This window comes from Cavia porcellus, unplaced genomic scaffold (assembly GCF_034190915.1).
Source record: "Cavia porcellus strain 051 isolate PalLab524CR breed Dunkin Hartley unplaced genomic scaffold, mCavPor4.1 scaffold_41, whole genome shotgun sequence".
NCBI lineage: Eukaryota > Metazoa > Chordata > Mammalia > Rodentia > Caviidae > Cavia > Cavia porcellus.
Genome location: NW_026947524.1, coordinates 5,288,830 through 5,308,447, shown reverse-complemented (window position 1 = coordinate 5,308,447; position 19,618 = coordinate 5,288,830).

The window sequence follows — 19,618 nt, the reverse complement described above, 5'->3', positions numbered from 1 at the left end:
ACCCTAAACCTAACCCTAAACTAACACTAACCCTAACACTTACCTTATTCCTAACCCTAACCTAAACCCTAATCTAACCCAAACACTAACCCTAAAAGTAGCATCTAACCATAACCGTAACCCTAAATCTAATGCTAACACAAACTCTAACCCTAATCCTAAGCCCAAACCCTAAGCCTAACACTAACACTAACCGTAAATTCTAAACCTAATCCTAATCCTAACCCTAAACCTAACCCCTAACCCTAACACAAACCCTATACCTAATCCTCACCCTAAAACTAACCCTTGCCCTAAACTTAACCCTAAACCTAACCCAAAACCTAAACCTAAAAGTAATCCTAAACCTAAACCTAAGTTTAACACTAACCCTAACCCTAAACCTAAACCTAATCATAATCCTAACACTAACCATAACCCGAAGCCTAACACTAACCGTCTCCCTAACACCAAACCCCTAACCCTAACCCTAACTCTAACACTAACCCTTACCCTAACCCTTAGCCTAAACAAACACTAAACCTAAACCCTAACACTATCCATAAAACCCTAACCCTAACACAAACCCTAAACCTAAACCTAAACCTATGTTCTAATCCCAAATTCTAACCCTAATCCTAACACTAAATGTAAATCTAACCCTACCCTTACCCCAACACAAAACTTGTCACACCCTAACCATAACCAGAACCAGAACCAGAACCTGAACCCTAACCCTAAACCTAACCCTAACCCCTAACAAACTAACCCTAAACTTAACCCTAACCCTATAACTAACCTTAACCTTAATGCTAACCCTAACCCTAACCCCAATTCTAACAGTAATCCTCTAACCCTAAAACTAACCCTAATGCTAACCCTAACCCTAATCCTATCTCAATTCCTAACACTATCCCTAACACTAACCCTAAACGTAATAGCAAACCTGAGCCTAAATTCTAACCCTAATCCTAACCTTAAACATAAACCTACCACTAACCTTAACCCTCCACACTCACCTTAACCTTAACCCTTATTCAAAGCCTAAATCTAACATCTGACTCTAATCCCTAATGCTAACCCAAACACTAAACATAATCCCAACTGTAACAGTAACCCCTAATACTAACCATAACCCTAACCTTAACCCTAACCCTAAAGCCTAACACTAACCCAAACCCTAACGCAAAACTTAACAATAACCCTATAACTAACCCTAACACTAAACATAACCTTAACCATAACCCTAACAGTAACCCTAACACTAAACCCTAACCGTAACCCTAACCCTAACCGTAAAGCTAATCATAACCCTAAACCTAACCGTAACTCGAAGCCTAACACTAACCCTATCACTAACACCTAACCACTAACCCTAACCCTAACTCTAATCCTAACCCTAACCCTAAACCTAAGCCTAAACCAAACACCAACCATAAACCCTAACACTAACCATAAAACCCTAACCCTAACACAAACACTAACCCTAACACTAAACCTAAGCCCTAAACCCAAACTCTAACCTTAACCTTAACCCTAAAGATGAATCTAACCCTAGCCATAACCCCAACCCTATACTTGTCTTACCCTAACCCTAACCCTAACACGAACCTGAACCCTAACCCTAAACTTAACCCTAACCCTAAACCTAAACTTAAACATAACGGTAATCTAACCCTAACAATAAACTTAACCATAACCCTAACTCTAACACTAACACAAACTCTAACTTCAAACAATAACACTTACCCTAAACATAAATCTAAAGCTAACCCTAACACTAAACTCTAACCCTAACAAAAACCCTAAACTCTAACTCTTACATCTAGCCCTAACCCAAACATTAACCCTAACACTAACCATAACCATAACCCCTAACTCTAACCCTTACACTAACACTATCCCTGGCCCTTAAGCCTAAACCTAACCCTCACTCTAACACTAACACTAACACCTATCCTTAACCCCAAAGATGAATCTAACCCTAGCCCTAACCCCAACCCTATACTTGTCTTACCCTAACCCTAACCCTAACACGAACCTGAACCCTAACCCTAAACTTAACCCTAACCCTAACCCTAAACTTAAACATAACGGTAATCTAGCCCTAACAATAAACTTAACCATAACCCTAACTCTAACACTAACACAAACTCTAACTTCAAACCATAACACTTACCCTAAACATAAATCTAAAGCTAACCCTAACACTAAACTCTAACCCTAACAGAAACCCTAAACTCTAACTCCTAAATCTACCCCTAACCCAAACATTAACCCTAACCCTAACCATAACCATAACCCCTAACTCTAACCCTAACACTAACCCTGGCCCTTAAGCCTAAACCTAACCCTCACTCTAACACTAACACTAACACCTATCCCTAACCCTAAACCTAACACTAACACTCAGCATAATTGTAACCCTAAACCTAACCCTAACCCGAATCACAAACCTAACGCTAAACATAACCCTAACCCTATCACTTAATCTAACCTCTAACTCTAACCCGAAGCCTAACCCTGAAACTTACCCTAACCCTAACACTAAACCTAGCCCTAAACCTAACACTAACCGTGAGACTATACCTAAAGTTAACCCTCACCATAACCATAACCCCTAACCATAAACATAATGCTAACCCTAACACTAAGGCTAACACTGATACGAACCCTAAATGCTAATCCTAACCCTAACGCTAAACCTAACCCTAACTCAAACCATAAAACCTTAACCCTATCCCAAAGCCTAAACCTACCCCTAACCCTAAACCCTAATCCCAAACCTAACCCTAACTCTAACCATAACCATAACACTAACCCTAATCCTAACCCCAACTCTAACCTTGTCTAACCATAACCCTAACCCTAAACCAAACCCTAAACCTAACCCTAATCCCTAACTTTAACCCTAAGCTTAAATCTAACACTAAACCTAAACCTAACCTTAACCCTAAGCCTAAACCTAACCCAAAACCTATACCTAATCCTAACCGTAACACTAACCCTTACACTAACACTACCCTAAACCCTAACCCAAACACTAATCCTAACGCTAAACCTAAAACTAACCCTAACACTAACCTTAACCCTAACCCAACTCTAACCCTATCCCTAACTCCTAACCCCTAACTAAAAACCTAAACCTAACACTAACCCTAAACCTAAGCATAAACCTAATGCTAACCCAAACCTAAACATAACCTACTCATAACCCTAACGCTAACTATTAACTGCAGCTTAATCGTAACCCTATCACTAGCACCTAAACCCTAACACGCCCTAAACCTAACCTTAATCCTAACCCTAATCCTAACCCTAACGCTAACACTAATCCTAAACCTGACGCTAACCCTACCACTAACCATAAATCTAACCCTAAACCTAAACCTAAACCTAATCGTAACCCTAACCCTAACCCAAACACTAACCCTAATCCAAAACCTATCCCCTAACCACAAACCCTAACCTTAACCTTAACCCTAACACTAAACCCCAATCGTATCCCTAACCCTAAGAGTAATCCGAAGCCTAACCCTACAGGTATCCTTAACACTTAACCTCTATACCAAACGCTAACCTAACCCTAATGGGAACCCTAAATGTAACTTTACCCTAACCCTAATCCTAACCCTGAAAACTAAACCTAACACTATTCCTAAACCTAACCCTAAAGCTAAACTTAACACTAACCTTTACCCTAACGCCAACCCTAACCCTTTACCTAACTCCCAACCCCTTACCCTAAACCGAAACCTAAAACTAACCTAACCCTAACATAAACCTAACACTAACTCCAACTGTAATGCTAACCCTAACCCTAACACTAACACTAACCCTAACACTAACCCTAACCCTAATCCTTACCCTATCTCTAACCCTAACCCTAACCCTAACCTTAACCCTAACCCTAAAACTAACCTCTAATCCTAACCCTAACACTAACACTAACCCTAAAACTAACACTAACCCAAGACCTAAACCTAAACCTAAACTTCAACCTAACATTAACACTTACCATAACCCTAACCCTAACCTTGATCCTAACCCTAAACCTAACCCATACCACTAACCCTAACCCTAACACTAAAACTAACCCTAATAATAACCCTAAACCTGGACCTTAGCCCTAACATAAAACCAACCCTAACATTAAACCTAAGCCCTAACACTAAACTTAACACTAATCGTAACCCTAATTTTAACCCTAACACTAGCCCTAACCCTAAACCTAACGCTAACAATAAACCTAACCCTAAAATTACGCTACCGCTAACCATAACCCTAAACCTAATCATAACCCTAACGCTAAACGTAACCTGAAGCCTAACACTAACATAATCACTAACACCTAACCCCTAACCCTAACCCTAACCCTAAGCCTAAAGCAAACACTAACTCTAAACCCTAACACTAACCATAAAACCCAAACCCTAGCACAAAGCCTAAATAGAACCCTAAACCTAACACCTTACCCCAATCTCTAACCCAAACCCTAATCCTAAAGATAAATCTAAACCTAACCCTAAACCTAATTGTAACGCTAAGCATAACCCTAACATTAACCTAGCCTCAAAACTAACCCCTAACCGGGAACCTAACCCTACAACTAATGCTAACCCTAACCCTAACCCTAACATAAACCCCATCGTAACCCTAAGCCTAACAGTAACCTGAATCCTAACACTAAACCTATCCCTAACACCAAACCCCTAACCCTAAATCTAACCTAACCTTACACGTAACGCTAACCTTAAACCTAAACCTAACACTAAACCTAAACTAAACCTAACCCTAAGCCTAACCTAACCCTAAGCCTAACCCTAACCCAAACCCAAACCCTAACCCTAACCCTAACCCCTAACCACAAACCATAACCCTAAACCTAACCCTATCCCTAAATGGAATTATAAACCTAACACTAACAGTAACCTGAAGCCTAACCCTAACCCTATCCCTAACACCTAACCCCTAATCCTAATGCTAACCTAACCCTAACCCCAACTCTAACCGTAACCCTAAACTCTAACCATAACCCAAAGCCTAACCTAACCCTATGCCTAACACTGAACCCGTAAACCTAATATTAACATAACTCTAATGCTAACCCTAAAATTAAACTTAACACTAACCTTAACATTAACCATAACCCTAACCATAACCCTATTCCTAACTCCTTACTGCTAACCATGAACCTAAACCTAACACTAAACCTAACCCTAACCATAACCCTAAACCTTACCCTATCCCAAACCCTAATTCTAAAACTAACACTAACATTAAAACTAACTTGTAACCCTAAATGTAAGGCTAACACTAATGCTAACCCTAATCCTAAAACTTCCCCTAACACTAACCCTAACCCTAACCCTAAACCTTATCGTATCCCTAACCCTAACACTAACTCTAACACTAAACCTAATCGTAAACCTACCCCTAACCCTAAACCTAACCAAAACCACAACCCTAACACTAACACTAACAGCTAACCCAAACCCTAACCCTAACCCTAACGGTAAACTCAATCGTAAACCAAAGGCTAACAGTAACCCAAAGCGTAACCCTAAACCTATCCTAACACCTAACCTCTAAACCTAATGCAAACCTAACCATAACCCTAAGCCTAACCGTAACCATAAACCTAACCCTGACCCGAAGCCTAACACTAACCCTATGCCTAATACCTAACTGCTAAAGCTAACCCTAACATAAAACTAACCCTAATCATAACTGTAAGACTAACCCTAAACCTGACCCTAAACCTAACACTAACCCTAACCCTAAACCTAAACCTAATGCCAACCCCAAGCCTAACCCTAACTCTTACCCTAACCCTAACCCAAAACTAACCTCTAACACTAAGCAAAACCCTAACATGATCCCTAACCTTGTCTTAACCTAAACCTAACACTAACCCGATCCTGAACTCTAACCCTAACCGTAACCTAAACTTAACCGTAACCCTAACCATACCCTAACCCTAACCCTAACCACTAAAACCAAACACTAACCCTTACCCTAACCATAAACCAATCGTAACCCTAAGCCTAACAGTAATCTGAAGCCTAACCCTAACCCTATCTATAACTACTAAACACTAAATCTAATGCTGACCTAACCCTAACCCTAACCGTAACTCTATCCTTAAATCCTAACCCCTAACCCTAAACCTAAACCTAAATCTAACCCTAATGCTAACCCTAAACCTAAACCTAATGCTAACCCCAACATTAACCCTAACCCTAACCCTAACCATTACTCTTACCCTTACCCTATCCCTAACACTAAGGCTAAACCTAAATGTAAAACTAACCTCTAACCCTAACCCTAACCCTAACCATAATGCTAACACTAAACCTAACGCTAAACCTTACACTAACACTAACGCTAACTTCTAACCTTAACCCTAACCCTAAACCTAACCCTAACCAAACCTCAACCTAACCCTAACCCTAACCCTAAACTTAACCCTAACCTTAACCCCAACACTAAACCTAACCCAAACCACAAACCCTAACCCTAACCCTTACCCTACCCATAACACTAACCCTAATCCTAAACCTAACCCTAAAACTAGAAGTAACACTAACCTTAACCCTAACCCTAACCCTAACCGTATCCCTAATTCCTAATCCCTTACACTAAACCTAAACCTAACACTAATGCTAAACCTAAACCTAATGCTAAACCCAACCCTAACCCTAAACCTAACACTAACCATATCACTGACACTAACACTAACCCTAAACCTTACACTATCCCAAATCCTAACCCGAACCCTAACCCTAACAAAAACCTTAAAACTAAATTCGAACACTAACCTGACCCTAACTGTAAATCTCAACCTAACCCTAACCCTAACGCTAATTATAAACCTAACCCTAAACCAAACCCATATCGCTAACACTAACCCTAAAACTAACACTAACCCTAACCCTCACCCATAACCAAAACCTGTCCCCTAGCCCTAACTTAAACACTAACCCTTACCCTAAACCTAAAACCTAACCCCAAACTTAACACTGACTCTAAACCCTAACCCTAAAACTATCCCTAAACCTAACTAACCCTAACCCTAACCTTAACGCTAACCATTACCCATACCCTAAAACTAACACTAACATTAAACATAACTCTAAACCTAATGCTAACACTAACACTAACCCTAAACCTGATAATAACCTTAACATTAACTGTAACCCAAAGACTAACACTAACCCTATCCCTAACACCTGAGCCCTATCCCTAACCCTAACTCTAACCCTAACCCTAACCCTAAGCCTAAACAAAACACTATCACTAAACCCTAAAAATAACCATAAAACACAAACCCTAACACAAATGCTAACCCTAAAGATGAAACTAACCTCTAACCCCAAATTCAAACCCTAACCCTAACCCTAAAGATAAATCTAACCCTAACCCTAAACCTAACCCCAACCTTAACCTTGTCTTACCCTAACCCTTAACCTAAACCGATCCCGAATCCTACCCTAAACCTAACCATACATCTAACGCTAATCCTAACACTAACACTAACCCTACCACTAACATTATCCATAACCCTACACGTAATGCTAACCTTAACCCTAAAACTAACCCTAACCCTAAACTAACCCTTACCTAACCCTTACCCTATCCATAACCCTAACCCAAACCCTAACCTTAACCCAAACACTAACCCTAAAAGTAGCGTCTAACCATAACTTTAACGATAAATCTAATGCTAACACTAACCCTAACCCTAATCCTAAGCCCAAACCCTAAACCTAACACAAACACTAACCCTAAACTCTAACCCTAACCCTAACCCTAACCCTAACACTAACCCAAACCCTAACCCCTAAGCCTAACCCTAAACCTAATCCTAAACTTAACCCTTACCCTAAAACTAACACTAACCCTAAACTTAACCCTAACCCTAACCGACACTGTAAACCTAAAACTAATCCTCAACATAAACCCAAGTTTAACACTAACCTTAACCCTAACCCTAAACCTAATCATAATCCTAACACTAACCATAACCCGAAGCCTAACACTAACTGTCTCCCTAACACCAAACCCCTAACCCTAAACCAAACTCTAACACTAACCCTGACCCTAACCCTTAGCCTAAACCAAACACTAAACCTAAACCCTAACACTAACCATAAAACCCTAACCCTAACACAAACCCTAAACCTAAACCTATGTTCTAATCCCAAACTCTAACCCTAATCCTAACACTAAATATAAATCTAATCCTACCCTTAACCCAACACACACCTTGTCTTACCCTAACCATAATCAAAACCAGAACCCGAACGTGAACCCTAAAGCTAAACCTAACCCTAACCCCTAACAAACTAAGCCTAAACTTAACCCTAACCCTATAACTAACCCTAACCTTAATGCTAACCCTAACCCTAACTCTAACAGTAACCCTCTAACCCTAAACCTAACCCTAATGCTAACCCTAACCCTAACCCTAACACTATCCCAAATCCCTAACTCTATCCCTAACACTAACCCTAAACGTAATAGCAACCCTAAGCCTAAATTATAACCGTAACCCTAACCTTAAACATAAACCTACCAGTAACCTAAACCCAACACACGAACCCTAACCCTAACCCTTATTCAAAGCCTAAACCTAACCTCTGACTCTAACCCCTAACCCTAACCCAAAGAGTAGACCTAACCCTAACCGTAACAGTAACCCCTAATACTAACCATAACCCTAACCTTAACCCTAACCCTAAAGCCTAACACTAACCCATCCCAAAACTTAACAATAACCCTATAACTAACCCTAACCCCAAACATAACATTAACCCTAACCCTAACAGTAACCCTAACACTAAACTCTAACCATAACCCTAACCCTAAACGTAAAGCTAACAATAACCCTAAACCTAACCGTAACCCGAAGCCTAACACTAACCCTATCACTAACCACTAACCCTAACCCTAACTCTAATCCTAACCCTAACCCTAAACCTAAGCCTAAACCAAACACCAACCCTAAACCTTAACATTAACCATAAAACATTCACCCTAACACTAATCTTAACTGCTAACCCCAAACTCTAACTGTATCCTTAACCCTAAAGATTAATCTAACCCTAACCCTAACCCCAACCCTAAACATGTCTTACCCTAACCCTAACCCTATGCCTAATACCTAACTGCTAAAGCTAACCCTTACCTAACACTAACCTTAACCATAATCATAAGCCTAACCCTAAACCTAACACTAAACCTAACACTAAACCTAACCCTAAACCTACACCTAATCCCAACCCCAAACATAACCCTAAACAAAAACCCTAACCCTAACCCAAAACTAACCTTTAACCCTAACCCAAACCTTAAGCCCAACCCTAACCTTGTCTTACGCTAAACCTAACACTAACCCGATTCCGAAATCTAACCCTAAACCTAAACTAACCCTAACCGTAACCCTAACCCTACAATAACCCTAACTCTAAACCTAACCCTAACCCTAACCCCTAAAACCAAACACTAACACTAAACCTAACCTTAACCATAAACCCAATCATAACCCTAAGCCTAACAGTAACCCAAAGCCTAACCCTAACTACTAAACACTAAATCTAATGCTGACCTTACACAAACCCTAACCCTAACCGCAAACCTAAGCCTAACCTGAAGCCTAACACTAAACCTATGCCTAACACCTAAGACATAAACGAAACCCTAACCTAACCCTAACCCTAAACATAACATTAACCCTAACCCTAACCCTAATCCTAAACTTAACCCAAAAATTAACCCTAACACTAACCTTAGCACTAACCCTAACACTATCCTTAAATCCTAACCCCAAACCCTAAACCTAAACCTAAAACTAACCCTAACCCTAACCCTAAACCTAAACCTAACGCTAACCCCATCACTAACACTAACCCTAACCCTAACCCTAACCCTAAACATTACCCTTACACTTACCCTATCGGTAACCCTAATCGTAAACCTAACCATAAAACTAACCTCTAAATCTAACCCTAACACTAAGCCTAATGTTAACACTAAACCTAACGCTAACCCTAACACTAACACTAAAGCTAACTTCTAACCCTAACCCTAACCATAAACCTAACCCTAATCCTAAACCTCAACCTAACGCAAACCCTAACACTAAACCTAAACCTAACCTTAACCCGAACACAAAACCTAACCCATACCACTAACCCTAACCCTAACCCTTACCCTAACCATAACCCTAACCCTAATTCTAACCCTAACCCTAAAACTAACACTAACAATAACCTTAACCCTAATCCTATCCCTAACCATATCCCAAATTCCTAATCCCATACCCTATACCTAAACCTAAAATTAATGCTAATCCTAAACCTAATGATAAACCCAACCCTAACCCTAACCCTAACACTAACCCTATCACTAACCCTAAACCTAACCCTAACCCTTACACTATCCCAAATCCTAACCCGAAACCTAACCCTAACCTTAATAATAACCCTAAAACTAACTTCAAACACTAACCTAACCCTAACCCTAACCCTAAACATCAACCTAACCCTAACCCTAACCCTAACTATAAACATAACCCTAAACCAAACCTATACCACTAAGCCTAACCCTAAATTTAAAACTAACCCTAACCCTCAAACCTAACCCTAACCATGACCCCTAGCCATAACCCATAGACTAACCCTAACCCTAAAGTTAAAACATAAGACTAAACTTAACACTAACCCTAAAACCCAACCCTAAAACTATCCCTAAACCTAACACTCACCCTAAAACTAACCCTAACCCTAACCTTAACCCTAACCCTTACCCAAACCCTAAAACTAAAACTAACACTAAACATAACCCTAAACCTATCGCTAACACTAACACTAACCATAAACCTAATCATAACCTTAACACTAACCGTAACCTGAAGTCTAACACTAACCCTATCCCTAACACCTAAGCCCTAACCCTAACCTAAACTCTAACCCTAACCTTAACCCTAACACTAGCCCTAACCCTAAGCCTAAATCAAACACTATCCCTAGACTCTAACAATAACCATAAAACACAAACCCTAACACAAACGCTAAGCATAAACCTAAAACTAACCTCTAACCCCAAAATCTATACTTAACCCTAACCATAAAGATAAATCTAACCCTAACCCTAAAGCTAACCTCAACCCTAACCTTGTCTTACCCTAACCCTAACCCTAATCCAATCCCAAATCCTAACCCTAAACCTAACCCTAAACTTACCCCTAATCCTAACACTAACCCTAACACTAACCTTATCCGTAAACCTACATGTAATGCTAACCTTAACCCTAACCCTAACCCTAACCCTAACCTTAAACTAACCCTATGCCTAACCCTTACCCTATCCCTAAGCCTAACACAAACCCTAAACCTAACCCAAACACTAACCCTAAAAGTAGCGTCCAAACATAAACTTAACCATAACTCTAACGCTAACACTAACACTAACCCTAATCTTGAGCCCAAACCCTAAACCTAACATTAACACTAACCCTAAACTCTAACCCTAACCCTAACCCCTAACCCTAACACTAACCCTAAACCTAACCCTCACCCCAAGACTAACCCTAACCCTAAACTTAATCCTAACCATAACCCAAGCCCTAAACCTAAAACTAATCCTAAGATTTTTGCAAACTTCCGGGAGAACATGGAGGACAGATAGCAGATACTCCAGAGGCTCTCTGAAAGGCTTGGTTCAGAAGTCAGGAATGGTGCGGACTAAGGAGACATAAGCCGGTAGAGATATGCTCTGCTGACTCAGGAACGAACTCGGCTGAGAGAAACCAACTTGGAATGCAGTCCTGGTGCTAAAACAGGAACAGAAAAGTCTTGGTGTGGAGACTGGACCCTGCGCCATTGGAAGCCGTGATTTGGGTTTCCCGCCGCACGGCAGCTGGCTGCCTCTACATCGGGCTCGGCAAGGAGAGAGACGCGCAGAAGCTCTGAGAATGGGAGTCTGCGAATGGAGTCGAAAACAAGATGGACAGGGAGGCGTACACTGACTTGTGATAAGGTGAGTGAGACAAACTGACACTCTACCACAGTTTGACTCCAGTGCAGGACTTTCTGGGCTCGGGCAGTCCTGCAGGAGCAGGGCACGGTGGCGACTCCAGCCACACATTCCCCTCTCGGACAGGATTGGTGAAAAGTGCCTGGCCTGCGTGATGCTGCTGGCGTACTCAGGAGGCTGGCCCAACCCAGATCCCAGAGACTGACGGTGGCCCGGAGGGGTGACTCCCACGTAGGCTGCCTAGTCCACAACTCCCTGGTGTGCTGCCGGTGGGCGGGAACACCTAGCCAGTGCAATTCGATCAGGCTCTGACTGACAGGGAGGGAACCTGGGCCTCCTTTGTAAGCTTGCATATATAAGGAACAGAGAATATGGGAAAAGGCAGCAACAAGAAAGGCTCCTTGGCCCCCAAGTCTGAGAAACAGGCAATAGTGGACACCACACAAATAGACATAAGGCACCATATAGAGAGCCTCATAGACCAATTCAGGAATGAATTTATCAACGACCTGAAGCTAGAAGTATGCAGAATAGTTAGAGAAATGCTAAGCACCACCCAGGAAAAAACAGATGTTGGAATGGAAGAACAGAAAAAGAGGGGAGAATTGTTTGATGGAGAAAACAGAGAAAGCATAGAGTACGTGAAGCAGGTTCAAAGGGACTACCAAGATACTAAGAAGTCTATCCAAGACTGGCATAACAGCTTGAAAGAAACTAAGGACAGACTATCTGAACTGGAGGGCAGACTTGTAATATGGGAGAATGAAATGAAAAACTTCTTAAAAATAACAAAGAAACAAACAGCAATAATACAAAGACAAGAAGATGATAAGAGGAGCCATAACTTAAGGATTAAGAACATAAAAGAAAAAGTAGGGACACAAACAAGTGAACTACAAAAGCTACTCACAGAAATAATCCAGGAGAATTTTCCTAATTTAGCAAAAGGTAAAGATACTCAGATGTATGAGGCATACAGGACCCCAGATACCTACAACCCAAACAGAGCGACACCCAGGCATATAATAATAAAAATTCCAGAAATTCAATACAAGAGCAGAATATTAAAAGCTGTCAGAGACAAGAAACAGACCACCTACAAGGGAACACCCATCAGAATTACAGCAGATTTCTCTGCACAAACCATCAAATCCCAAAGAGTGTGGGGGGAAATAATTCAAGCTTTGAAAGATAATAATCTCCAGCCAAGATTGAGATATCCTGCACAACTGTCCCTGGAAATTGATGGAAAAACAAGGTACTTCCAGGATAAAGAGGAACTGGGGGAATTTGCAACCACCAATTCAACTCTACAGAAAGTATTGCAGGATATTCTAAAAAAAAGAAAAAATACAAAGAACCCAGAAATAGTGGCGGGGAGGCCACAACGAATGGAGCACAGAACAAAATGAAGAAGACAAACTGACAGCTACTGACAGAAAAAGAGCTCAACAGAAATGAGACACAGAAGATTGGATGATAGGAACAGCTATTTTGGAGAAAATGACATCTTAATAGGTAATACTGATTTAGTATCATTTTGTTTTGAAGTCTCATCTAGCTTTTGTTCTTCTGTCTCCAATGGTCTAAATAGGTTGTATCTTACTGGATTTTATTATGTACGATAGTATAAGCAAAAACATTTTAAAGACAAAGAGATTGTACAGAAACCATTGTTCATTTTCTGTTAGTCGATTCTAAATACTCTGTAATGCTGTCATTCTCTTAAAAGGTTTTACATTGTTTTGATATACTTAATGCTACAGTATACGAAGTTGTACTCAAGGACTTCAAAGAAAGAGTCAATATGGTAACTACTTTTGGGTTGGGATTATCTGGTGGTGAAACACTATTCTGTTTAAATGGTTATGTTTTGATCTGCGCTGTTTCACTGCTATGCCCTCTTTTATCTCAGTCTCCACTCCATTATTTACTTTTTTTATTTTTATCCTTTTAATTAAAGGGAAAAAATAGCAGGATATATTATAGTAATCCACTTTGACTTTCTATTATCTCGATTTGAAGCCATGTATTACTCTCACCATCTTGCTTTTGACTGATGTTCCCCTATTCTGTTTTGCTGGATAGTATCAGGTTCGAAAGTTTAGGCATCAGCTGTGAAGATAATGAGATTCATTATAACGCCCATTCTCGTTGACTTTTATCTACATTTGAACACCTACAATGTCTCCAATGGTTTGGTTTTGTCAGTTTTGTTCTTTACCGTTTTGTTCAATTGTATTATAACTAATGATATAGGCAATTCTATTAGAGATAGCGGCAGGCATTATGGTAATCATTGTTGATTACCTTGTATTATATTTTTACATTATCTATTATGTCCACCCTTTTGACTTGACCAATTCTGGTCTGTCATGTCACACTTGGTTTTACTCTCTTCCAAAAAAGCAATAAGAACCGTGGGAGCAATGAAACCCAAAATGTGTAATAGTCATTATACAAAAAAGAGGAAAAGAAAGTGCTCTAAACTATATAACTGCATGTATATTTAAGTGTATAAGATAGAAAATGATTTCACAGAGTTTTATTGGATCATTGAACAGAACTCTTTGCAGTATCATTGTTTGAATGTCCACTCTACAAGCTTTAATTTTGTGACTTGAACAATTATTTATAAGATGGCAATATGTAATCCATTAACTAGTGATTTCCTACTGTTCAAATTTTTCTTCTGTAAATCTGTATAACTTGTACCCTATCAATGTTTTTTTTCTTTTCTCCTTAAATAAAATTAAAAAAAAATAAAACTAATCCTAAACCTAAACCTAAGTGTAACACTAACCATAACCCTAATCCAAACCTAATCATAATCCTAACACTAACCATAAACCAAAGGCTAACACTAACCCTCTCCCTAACACCAAACCCCTAAACCTAACGCTAACTCTAACACTTACCCTAACCCTTAGCCTAAACCAAACACTAAACCTAAACACTAACACTAACCATAAAACCCTAATCCTAACACAAACCCTAAACCTAAACCTAGACCTATGTTCTAATCCGAAACTAAAACCCTAATCCTAACACTAAATATTAATGTAACCCTTCCCTTACCCCAACCCAAACCTTGTCTTACCCTAAGCCTAACCATAACCAGAACCCGACCATGAACCCTAACCCTAAACCTAAACGTAACCCCTAACATACTAACCCTAAACTTAACCCTAACCCTATAACTAACCCTAACTTTAATGCTAACCCTAACCCTAACCATAACAATAACAGTAACCCTCTAACCCTAACCCTAACACTAATGGTAACCCTAACCCTAACACTATCCCAAATCCCTAACCCTATCCTTAACACTAACCCTAAACGTAGTATCAACCCTAAGCCTAAATTCTAACTGTAACCCTAACCTTAAACATGAACCTACCATGAACCTTAACCCTACACTCTTACGCTAACCCTTATCCAAAGCCTAAACCTAACCTCTGACTCTAACCCCTAACCCTAACCCAAATACAAAAACTAACACTAACTGTAACAGTAACCCCTAACACCAACCATAACCCTAACCTTAACCCTAACCCAAAAGCCTAACACTAACCCTAACCCAAAACTTAACAATAACCCTATAACTAACTCTAACCCTAAACATAACCTTAACCCTAACCCTAACAGTAACCCTAACACTAAACTCTAACCGTAAACCTAACCCTAACGGTAAAGCTAATCATAACCCTAAACATAACCATAACCCGAAGCCTAACACTAACCCTATCACTACCACCAAACCACTAACCCTATCCTTAACTCTAATCCTAACCGTAACTCTTTAACCTAAGCCTAAACCAAACACCAACCATAAACCCTAACACTAACCATAAAAACCTAACCCTAACACAAACACTAACCCTAACACGAAACCTAACCCCTAAACCCAAACTCTAACTGTAACCTTAACCCTAAAGATAAATCTAACCCTAACCCTAACCTCAACCCTAAACTTGTCTTGCCCTAACCCTAACACGATCCTGAACCCTAAGCCTAACCTTAACCCTAACCCTAAACCTAAACCTATCCTTAAACCTAACAGTAATCTAACCCTAACACTAAAGTTAACCATAACCCTAACCCTAACACTAATACTAACCCTAACTTCTAACCCTAACACTCACCGTAAACATAAATCTAAAGCTAACATTAACCCTAAACTCTAACCCTAATCAAAAGCCTAACCTCTAACTCTTAACCCTAACCCTAACCCAAACATTAACCCTAACCATAACCATAACCCCTAACTCTAACCCTAACACTAACACTAACCCTGACTTTTAAACCTAAACCTAACCCTCACTCTAACACAAACACTAACCCCTAACCCTAAGCCTAAACCTAACGCTAACCCTCACCATAAACGTAACCCTAAACCTAAGCCTAACCCAAATCATAAACCTAACGCTAAACATAACCCTAACCCTAACCCTAACACTAACCCTTAATCTAACCTCTACCTCTAACCCAAAGCCTAACCCTGACAATTACCCCAACCCTAACACTAAACACAGCACTAAACCTAACAATAACACTGACACTATGCCTGAAGCTAACCCTCACCCTAACTCTAACCCTAACCTCTAACCATAAACATAACCTAACCCTAACGCTAAGGCTAACACTGATCCGAACCTTAAATGCTAATCCTAACCCTAACGCTAAACCTAACCCTAACTCAAACTATAAAACCCTAACCCTATCCCAAAGCCTAACCCTACCCCTAACCCTAACCCCTAATTCCAAACCCTAACCCTAACTCCAAACATAACCATAACACTAACCCTAACCCTAACCCCAACCCAAACCTTGTCTAACCATAACCCTAACACTAAACCAAACCCTAAACCTAACCCTAATTTTAACCATAACCTTAAAGCTAACACTAAACCTAAACCTAAAACTAACCCTAAACCTAAACCTAACCTGAAACCTATACATAACCCTAACCCTAAAACTAACACTTACACTAACACTAACCCTAAATCCTAACCCAAACCCCAATCATAACCCTAAACCTAAAACTAACCCTAATACTAACCTTAACCCTCACCCAAACCTAATCCTATCCCTAACTCCTAACACCTAACCAAAAACCTAAACCTAACACTAACCCTAAACCTAAGTATAAACCTAACACTTACCCCAACCCTAGCCCTAAACCTATTCATAAACCTAAGGTTAACCATAAGCCGAAGCTTAACCCTAACCATATCACTAGCACCTAACCCCTAACCCTAACCCTAATCCTAAACTTAAACCAAACCCTAATCCTAACCCTAACACTAACACTAATCTTAAACCTAATGCTAACCCTAACACTAACCATAAATCTAAACCTAACCCTAAACCTAAACCTAATCGTAACCCTAACCCTAACCCTAACCCAAACACAAAACCTAACCCAAACCCTATCACCTAACCCCAAACACTAACCTTAACCTTAAACCTAACCCTAAACCCCAATCGTAACCCTAACCCTAACAGTAACCCGAAGCCTAACCCTAAACGTATCCTTAACACTAAACCTCTATAACAAACGCTAACCTAACCCTAAAAGGAACCCTAACTGTAACTCTACCGCTAACCCTAATCCTAACCCTGAACCCTAACCCTAACACTAATCCTAAACCTAACCCTAAAAATAACCGTAACACTAAACTTAACCCTAACGCTAACCCTAACCCTATCCCTAACTTAAATGCCTTGCCCTAAACCTAAACCTAAAACTAAATCTAACCCTAACATAAACCTAACGCTAACTCCAACTGTAATGCTAACCCTAACCCTAACACTAACACTAACCCTAACACTAACCCTAACCCTAAACCTTACCCTATCTCTAACCCTAACCCTAACCTTAAACCTAACCCTAAAACTAAACTCTAATCCTAACCCTAACACTAATACTAACCATAAAAGTAACACTAACCCTAAACCTAAACCTAACCCTAAACCTAAACCTAACCCTAAACCTCAACCTAACATTAACACTTACCATAACCCTAACCCTAACCTTGATCCTAACCCTAAACCTAACCCATACCACTAACCCTAACCCTAACGTTAAACCTAACCCTAACAATAACCCTAACCCTGGACCTTAGCCCAAACATAAAACCAACCCTAACCCTAAACCTAAGCCCTAACACTAAACCTAACACTAATCGTAACCCTAATTTTAACCCTAACACTAACACTAACATTAAACCCTGAGCCTAACACTAACCCTAAACCTAACCCTCACCCTAAAACTAACCCTAAACCTGACATTAACCCTAACCCTAACCCAAACCCTAAACCTAACGCTAACACTAACCCCAACCCTAAAACAACACTACCTTGAACCATAACCCTAAACCTAATCATAACCCTAACACTAAACATAACCCCAAGCCTAACACTAACATAATCACTAACACCTAACCCCTAACCCTAACCCTAACCCTAAGCCTAAAACAAACACTAACTCTAAACCCTAACACTAGAAATAAAAACCAAACTCTAGCACATAGCCTAAACTTAACCCTAACCCTAACAACCTACCCAAACTCTAACCCTAACCCTAACCCTAAAGACAAATCTAAACCTAATCCTAAACCTAATCGTAACCCTAACCATAACCCTAACGTTAACCCTAGACTTAAACCTCACCCCTAACACTAACCCTAACCCTAACCCTAACCCTAACCCTAACCCTAACCCTAACCCTAACATAAACCCAATCGTAACACTAAGCCTAACAGTAACTCGAATCCTAACCCTAACCCTTTCCCTAACACCTAAACCTAAATCTCACCTAATCCTACACGTAACGTTAACCTTAACCCTATACTTAACCCTAACCCTAAACTAACCCTAACCCTAAGCCTAACCTAACATTAAGACTAACACTAACCCAAAGTCAAACCCTATCCCTAACACCTAAACCCAAACCATAACACTTAACGCTAACCCTATCCCTAAACGGAATTATAAATCTAACCCTAACAGTAATCTGAAGCCGAACCCTAGCCCTATCCTTAACACCTAACCTCTAAACCTAACGCTATGCTAACCCTAACACTAACCTAACAGTAACCCTAAACCCTAACCCTAACCCGAAGCCTAACCTAACCCTATGCCTAACACTTAACCTGTAAACCCAATCTAAACATAACTCTAACCCTAACAATAAAACTAAACTTAAAACTAACCTTAACCTAAACTTTAACCCTAACCCTAACCCTATTCCTACCTTACCCCTAACCCTGAACCTAAACCTAACACTAAACCTAACCCTAACCGTAAACCCAAACCTTACCCTATGCCTAACCCTAAACCTAAACCTAACCCTAACACTAAAACTAACCTGTAACCCTAACCCTAACCCTAACACTAATGCTAACCCTAACCCTAACACTAATCCTAAACCATATCCGATCCCTAACCCTAACCATAACCCTAACCCTAAACCTAATCATAACCCTACCCCTAACTCTAAACCTAACCCAAACCCCAAACCTAAAACAAACACTAACAACTAATCCAAAACCTAACCCTAAACCTAACGGTAAACCCAATCGTAAACTAAACCCTA